Source organism: Alosa alosa, chromosome 20 (genome assembly GCF_017589495.1).
Source record: "Alosa alosa isolate M-15738 ecotype Scorff River chromosome 20, AALO_Geno_1.1, whole genome shotgun sequence".
NCBI lineage: Eukaryota > Metazoa > Chordata > Actinopteri > Clupeiformes > Clupeidae > Alosa > Alosa alosa.
The window spans coordinates 22917399-22926318 of NC_063208.1; the positions used below are offsets into that span (position 1 = coordinate 22917399).

General features: G+C 42.9%; 1 protein-coding gene across 2 annotated transcripts in view; it reads right to left on the reverse strand.

Moving 5' to 3' along the window:
• ptk2aa (protein tyrosine kinase 2aa) overlaps positions 1-7309 on the reverse strand; it is an 89871-nt gene extending 82562 nt beyond the window's left edge. For both annotated transcript variants that reach the window (XM_048230009.1, XM_048230008.1), the window contains exon 1: positions 7075-7309. The gene's annotated coding sequence lies outside the window, so the exon portion shown is untranslated. The remainder of the gene's footprint in view (positions 1-7074) is intronic.
• Positions 7310-8920: the final 1611 nt, after the last annotated feature.

The window sequence follows — 8920 nt, forward strand, 5'->3', positions numbered from 1 at the left end:
ACACAGCAGGGTGCCAGGCAGATATGAAAAACCTGGACTTCCTTATCTTTCAGCACACCTGCTGTAATTTTCACTGCCGCGTCTCGCGGACGCGGATGAATTTTTACCGCCTTCGGGCGCTCTGCACATCGAATGAGACGCGTAGGCCCAGCCCGCACCTGCCCTTTCTCTCTCTTGCAGCCCAACGGTGGCGAAAGCCGAGAGAATCAGGTGTTGAAAGCAGAAAATAAGACACGGCTTATTGGATTTGACGGCCGTGAGATGTCTTGTCCAATTACAAGCCAGTTTGGAGGGAATACCGAGAGGGCTTAAAATTTCACTCAGGGGATTGGGGTATTACATAATTTGTTCAAGTCCTCAAGAACTCTAGCCATCATAATGCGAAATTCCCGCGATACACTTTTACAGCCTGTCTGATGGCGTTAATATAGCCTAATCATTAAGTGGCGTGAATGCGGTGCTATTGACCGGACTGATCAACTACCGAAGTTGAATTGAACATAGCCTCATGCAGGCCTTGCGCACACACGGAGAGAGAGAACCACTTTAAACCATTTAAATAGGCTACGCCTACCATGGCAAACTTTTACATCTGGAAAGAGCTCCTTTGGTAACTATCCTGCTAGCTCAGGTCACGCCAACACTTGATCCCAGAAAGGTTGTCTTGACATGTCAACATTTATTGTATATAATGACATAGAAAACATAATGATTTGCATTCACATACGCACTACTGTATGCACAACTTTTTCCTCACTAAGCGACTACAGCCTAAAACCGTCCAGGTTGAAGGGGGCTAATTACTCCATAGAATTACTCTCAGGTATTTTCTTAAAGTGACAGGCACTCAATTACACCTACTCATCACCAATGTGCACTCAATTGGACCTACACACCACATTAAAGATATGCCTAAGTGTTATAGGTTAAACGTCAATATGAGGCATTCAAATTACTAAATATGTTTAGCTAGTAGTAATTACTAGTAAAATGCTATACTTTTAAAAATGCATTATTAAATAAATACACTCTATATGAATTCAAAAATATATGATAGAACACATCACATAAGCTATCATTTTCAGTGTGTGTTTGTGTGTGTGGAGAGAGTCAAGCAGAATCTAGGATGTCCACTGTTGTGAATGATCCCACTACAGTATATATTACTGATGACGCCAGGGTGGTGGGGGGTCCCCAAAATCAAACACTTTTTTTTAAAAAAAGTATCGGTATTGAAATCGCAATTCTTGACTTGGTATCAGAATCGACCCCCCCCCCCCAAATTGTGTAAATCCCCTACATGAATAACCTAAGGGGGGAATTCCCCCCCCATTTTGAAAAATGAATTTTAAGCCCTGACGTATGAGGGTGAATTTAACCCTTAAAGGAGTACCGTCACACCGGTGTGACGGGAACGTTGAGAAATGAACATTCTAAAGAATATCTGGGTTCACTGAATTCAACATAGAATTTTAGAACCTTCAATTGTTGCGGAATTTAGAATGTTCAAAAACCTACAACTTTAAGAGTTAATCTACATGTCCCTGATGTGTCCCGACAGTGGCCATTGAAACTGGCACAGCTCTACTATGCTGGCGCTGGGACTATGATAATTGGGGTGGAGAAATGATTGGAGCATGAAAAAGAGGACTTCTTTCAAATGTTATATCTGTATCCTGCTTCATCTCTCTGGAAGACATACTTTTTTTATCTAAGGTCTTGAAGCAGACTTTGTGATGTCTTCATGTACCCATGCTACTAAAAATCCTAACCTTCCAAATGAAAGAAAGTTATTAAATTGTCACCTTTAGATTGATGCCATCATGTAACCAACTTTGTGGATCACAGGACCTTATAACAGTAGCTTCCAAACAAAAAAAGACCAAACTAAATCCTTATCTACGTGCAATGCATTTGCCAGTCAAGAGTAAGCTGACACAAAAGTTGAAGAGGGGTCCCTCTTTTTATTACTCGAGGATGCCTGCCCGAGATGGCTGGGTTGCTGGGTAAATTTAGCATGCTCTGCATGAAGTGTCACTTCAGTTGTCTGCCATCGCTGTTTATTTATGGGTGGGCCTGAGGGTCTGGAGCTGGAGACACCTCGGTTGGGTTTCAGGGCCAAGGTATCATCCAACACAACATCCACCCACACCGCCCACACTCCATAGCTTTGTGCATCAGTGAACATCTGCAGTTGCTCATGCTGACTTGACTTTACTTCCCAAAATAGGACGGCAAGGTGAAAACAGTGAATCTGGAGATGGCGGAGTGGCTACATGTGAACTGTGCCAAAGAGTGTTGAAGGTGAAATTAAATGTGTGTGTGTGTGTGTGTGTGTGTGTGTGTGTGAAATCTATTTCAACAAAAACGAATATAAATGTGGAGATAGTCAGCTACTGTATCTTCTACTCTGGAGATTATGATCGATGTGCATTTTCCAGAAATGGCCATACATCATAATCCCACTCTCTGCTCAGAGGAGAGTGTTTCCCTGACGGTGAAGGCAGAGGTGAGGAGGCTTCCTCCCTGCAGAGCTGTTACCAGGATGCAGTAGAGACAGAGCCATAGTGTTCCCTGAGAGAGAGCTAAAGATGGAGATTTGAGACAGTCCACCCCAGGGAGTCAGATCCTAATCCATTCAGGGTATGAGTTGGTGATGCAACAATTAACCGATTAATTGAATAGCCAACTATTTTAGTAATCGTTCATTAGTTTGTGTCATTTTTTGAACTACCTCAAAATGATCTGATTTTACCTTTAGCTTTACTTACTGCTCTATGACACTAAGCTAAATACTGTGTATTTACCGGTATATTATTTATGTATACAGCCCTATTGTGAAAAAGTATTGATAGTTGCAAATACTCACTTACAATGTGATATTGTAATATAGATTATCTTCTATATTGTTGTATAATATTTGCACAAATGAAACCGATTTCACCTACAGCAGACTATCGTTTCATCCCAGTTGGGGTTTTTGAGTATTCTAGAAGATTCTAAATATGATCTTGCAGTAGGCTATCCTCGAACATAAATGCCTTCTGTCATCAGAAGTCGATTCTAACCTCAATAGTTGGGTGCCTTGAATCATGCCCCAGGCCCATCTGTCACTTGAAGAGACTTCAGGGAGACCTCTGGCATAAGCTTCCTTCATTACTGGCTAAGAGGTACGAGCTAAATGGAAAAAAATGGTCTGTAATTGTTCCTCTAAGCTCCTGCAGTCTTCCTGTATCAGTAGAGTGTGAATGCAGGTGTTTGGAACTCCTTGAGGGGTTGAGGCAGAACAGTAGTCTTTGTGTTCAGTCTGATGGAAAACACCCTTTTTATAGCACAGACTCTTTTTTATATATTTTTTTTATTCCTATTCAGTTCATCCAAGGGAAAATGATGCCTGTGGTCGAGGTGAATTTTGACCTTGACAATTGCATTTCTTCCCAAACATGGCGTGAGCAACAGACAGTGAAGAAGTTTACGGTTTTATGGGCAACTCTGGAGGTCTCCCAGGTGTTAATCTCCCTTTAAAGGGTGGCTGTGGAAAGAGAGTGACCCGACCTTGCTTGCCTTACCTCCTTTCAGTGCAAAAAAGTTAGTAGACTACGGAGCACGTGCCAAGAACTCATTGAAACTTTCAGGGTTTTCTGTACCCATAAATGTTTCTACACAGCACCTTTCCATACAAACACCTTTAGTAGACACCATTTCATGAGGTAAAACTACTACAAATCTGATATCCTCTCTACCCTCAAATACCCAAGTGACTCCTCTTCCTTCACAGCTAAAACAGCCCGGTTTCATGCCCCTCACCCCTACAGAGTCAGGTAGGCAGGAAATGCCTAGCTGGGAAGCAGCTTCGTGTGTAGTGAGGGTCTGGGAGACTTGAACTCAACTTCCTGTTAGCCGCCTCTCAGGTCTGCACTGCTTGCCAGCACAAGCAAGAGAGAGCACACTAGGTCCATTAAAGCACTGAGTAAGAGAAGGACATGGAGGTCCGGGAGAGGTGGGGTTGGATCCCAAATGAAATTACTGTACTTGATTCCTCCTCACCACGTAAAGTAATCTGCCCTAAGAGAAAAAGAAGTTTACCTGCACAAAGGACCGACTCAAGGAGACAAACATGGGAAGACTGAGGCTAATTTGTTTGCATTGGTTCAGATTAAACGCTGACAAGATTAACTGCACAAATCCTCAAGGAAACGTATAACGTATGGTCAGAGTATATATTACCATGACACATGGAAATGTATACCACACAGAAAGGGAAAAAATGAGGCCCACTCCACTCAATTATGCACACACTTGACACACACTCTTTCGACATTTGGTTTCACTTTCACCAAATCTCAAGAATATCCAAGTTAGGGGCTGGCACTAATCATTGACAAAATCCAAGCACTAAAGCTACTGTTCTGTTTTGTCTGTTAAAACCACTCCAAGTGCCTCTCCCCTCTGGCAGGAAACAGCAGCCATCTCTGGGGAAGGAGGAGAAAGCTCTTCCATCATACTCAGTGGACTGACTCCTCGCTTTGGCAATGTCAGAAGCTCCTTGCCTGTGCATGCACCGCCCCCCCTCTTCCCCAAGCCAGCTCCATCTGACGGACAGGTTCAGGTAAGTAAATAGATTTCACCAGTCGCTACTGCCAGTCTGGGCTTTTAAGAGAGAGTCATTCAGCCTTCCTCTCCCTGCTGGTTCTGCATTGTTGCAGTCAGCATGTTATTATTACCTGCTGTCATGGGATGGAGTGGCAAATGGCAGAGCGTCCCATCCATCGCCATGAGTGATTCCATACACAACACGCAGGGAACTGACGACATGTGCATTCCCTAGAATGACAGAACCGTTGTGTGGGTGTAACCTGAATGTCACCATGTCTGAAATCAACGAGGACACAAGACAGATGGACTCATGATGGATTATGTACAAAGACATGCTTTGGACGGAGCCATCTACTGAGTCCTCCAATGCCGCCATTATGCCTGGGTGAATCATCCAGATAGTGCAGCGGTCTCGATCGGGCTTCCAGAGAATAAAGCAAACACAATAAGTGCATCAGCAAATGAAGTTTACTACGAAGCGACTGGAGCTAATTAAAGTCGGGAGGAAACATCTGAAGGCAGCGCTCAGATTGTCGGGGGGAGCGGAAACACAAATGTGAGGTTAATCTGTAAACATCTCTCGGAGCACAGGGTATGGAGAAGAGAACACTGTGCCATTTACTCATTCTAGCATGTTTGGGAGCTACATTTGGGAGTGAGTTGGGCATGGCAATATAGTTGGCATGGGCATGATTTTTCATAAAATTAACCCAAGACCTCACACAGTTGCGAGCAAAACATGTTGGTTATAAGCAGAGCCTTTCATTGCCCTGGTTGAGTATGACAGGAAAAAATCAACACCATTCTGTAAGCTGCATTGGGTAGCTCAACTTCCCCACCCCTCTCTCACTCGCTCACTCACACACACACACACACACACACACAGTACCAGACAACAAGAGCCAGTCCCTGCCGTTGAGAGGAAAAAGGCGTTTTTTCCCCCAACACTCCTGAGGGACCCTATCAGGCAGCAACATCCTGGCGCAGCAGGACACAACTGGGATGAGTGTGTGTGTGTGTGTGTGTGTGTGTGTGTGTTCATATAGGCTTCCTGTCGCAGTGGCCCTACAAAATACATACCTTCTTCCTTCACAGCTAAAACAACACAAGTTACAATTAAGGACGGATGTCTCAAAGTCACTTCTCTCCATCTGGGGCAAGGCTTTTAAAGTAGCTCTTGCCAGCCCACATTACGGAAAACATTACATTGTTTTGTCAATAGCCCATGTCTTGTCATAAATAATGGGTTACTATTTAACATTTTGATGGGGTGTACTGACACTACATGAATGGACTGTCGTTGAGGTTTTTAAGGATGACATGATTCATGTATAAGGAAGCTACTATTCAGATCCCAACTAAGGCATATGAAGTAGGTCCTATGCATCTGATTATTGGCACTCAAAATCACAGACAAGAAAGTTTAGACTCTTAACAGTCTATGTACTGATGACACACCCATCCACTCAACTCATATACAAACAAGGACAGACACGTGTCTTCGAGAAAAGTATTAAAACAAACACAAGAGTAAAAGTAAACAGATGTTGTAATGGCTCCTCCATGTCTTGTTTTGTGTTTGTTTGAGAGACAACACTATCCCTAATAAAGCATATTGTTCCTTTAATCGCGTTACTGATTCAAGAGTGAAGTTGTCTTTATAGAGTATATTAAACATGACACACCGTGACTAGCTTCTGGTAAACTGTAGGCCTCGCCTGTAGGCTACACTCAAGCGAGTCTAAAAATAATATGGCCCCGGCCTTACAGTGTACTGTAATTTCCAACGCCCCGGGGCACGGAAAATACACTATCTTATTTTCGCAAAAAGGTGCCAAACAAATGTGAAAATGACAGAGGCGATCACAGCACTTAGCTCACACTACAATGCCAGCCAAAGATATGTGTCCTGGGGCGAAGCCTGAAGTTTGAACTGGTGTAACCTTAAATACACGTTGAATGACGTTATTCAAAACGGTTCAAGGCACAAACTAGAACTGATTTTCAACTAGCCTATTAGTGAGGTTTACACTTTACTGGTAGCACATAGGCCTGCATAAGTCGAATTTACTTCAATCTTCAGTCTATGGTCAAAAAACGTTCTCTGGGGAACATTCTCGCGCAATATGGATTTGTTCTACCTGGATAGAGTGTAGCTGTTGGATCCCATTCCCAACAAGGCTACAGTGTTACTGCTAGACTGTGTTTGTAACTTCAGCTATTTGTTATGACTGCCAGGAACACAAATGGTAACGATGCCGTTTACAGTAAGCAGATATTGAATAAAGACACTGAACGCTGTTGTTTTAACTAGCCTACTAGTTTCAGAATAACAGTTCACTGAGGTTGGACGAGGGGGATAATCAAACTCGGGGGTTGATTTCTGTCGGTTTGTAAGCTATTCGATAGTCAGTCCCACCAATGAAGTTGCATTTTTGCTCCTACTGACGAAATATTTTAAATTAGAGCTCTACTCACGCGGTGTAAAAATCGGTCTACGTCGGCGTAACTGTGACTGTCCTTCCCAAGTCGATGACTTCGTAGTCGTTGATTAAATTCCAATGTAGGTGAAGTTGGTAGACGCTGTCTGCGCTTTTCTTTCACTTCTCCCACTCCAGCCCTGCTTATTCCCGTTCATCCTGAGTCTTGCATTCCAACATGGCTGACGCGTAGCAACCGGTCGAATACAGCTACACCCCTATGAGAGGAAAAATGCGAAGGAGCTACTCCAGATGGCGAGACTGAGCATCTAATGGGACGAAGACCATACACTTAAGGTGGTTTGCATACCTTGCCTTGCCTTTATGGACTGTTAACATCACTGGGTTTATAAATCCGATTGCTGTCCGATTGTTGCGTTTTTCTAAAATGGGAAGCAACCGAGAATTACCTCTAGGATAATTAGACACGAATCGTATAACACAGGCTAGCCTATTTGTAATATACCTGTAGGCTACATAGACATTGAGTTATATGAGCTCAGGTAAGCTAGGAATCCTCAGAAAATTAAAATCTTTCAATCTTTTTTACACAAGGCTTGCCTGTGCTATGCGCACGGGTAACGCGCGTTAAGCAGAAGCAATGATGCCTGGTCCTCACCAGGGAAATCCTGGAAACATGATTACATCAATTAATCAGTTTATATTTTTAAAAATCCTGTTATGTCGCTTATTGTGTCACACGACTGCACCCTTCCCCCACAGTATAACACTGGGAGCACCTGTTCAGTAGTAATTTGAGTCCCCCTTTTGGGAAAACTGCCTTGCTTTAGGCCTGAAAAAAGATAAAAACACACTCTCAGTTTCTCCTTGTGCTGTGGGCTTTTTTGTGTTTCTATGAAAGAGTCCTCCACAACAGCGACACTCCATATTCTATATTATTTTTGAGCCCAAAACCAGTTTCATTTGGAAATCACATTTTTCATCACAGTAGCTTATGAATTATGTAAGCGTACTGTCTCCCTGCCTGACATTAGCTTTTATCAACCCACTTACCACCTGAAAGAGAATACCATGTTTAATGTATGGCTTGAGAGAGGTGCAGATACACCACCTTACACACATAGACACACACACACACGTGACGTGATGTTTAATGACTTTCAGATGTTTGCTTTGGAGCCAAGCTCTCTGTACATAGTGTCATTACAGAGGCAGAAGAGGCATCTTCCATCATCCATCTTGTGAATCCAGGGGCCTCGGCACACAGTTCACAGCACGCCCACACACCCAGTCTGATTAAGCTGTTTGAGTTTGCACTCTCCATGAGGAGGGTTGAAATAAGAGATCCTTTGGTAGTATAGTCTTCAAAGCTTAGCTTCCAAGCTCAGACAGCAGTAACATAGACCAACATTTTAGTTTAGAACTCTCCATATATGAAGTGACGGTTATCTTTTTGGAGTACTTTAAATGTTAAGATCGAGCTCAAAGTAGTTCACATATCACATAATCTCATCCCCTACTCTCTGTGGAAAAAGACATCTGCAAATAGTAAAGTTGCAGATTAGGATTCCTCGAGATATTATTCTCAATCCCTGCCAGCAAAACTGTACTGGACTGGAATTAAACTGGGTAAGCCCCGGTCTGGGGAAATCTGCAGAATCCATTGTTTTTATAATCTTTAATCTGCAACAGGGTTTTAAGACCTTTAAACAAGCTGTGATCCATCTTATGGTGCAAACGTGAAGTGAATGTATAGAGTAAAAAGAAAACTATGAGAACACTAAAATCACTGTCATCACTGGTGAGATGGTATAAAGATTTGACATCTGCCGGGTTTTTTTGGCCTCAGAGGTTCTCAGATTGGATTAAAAACTCAGGCAACC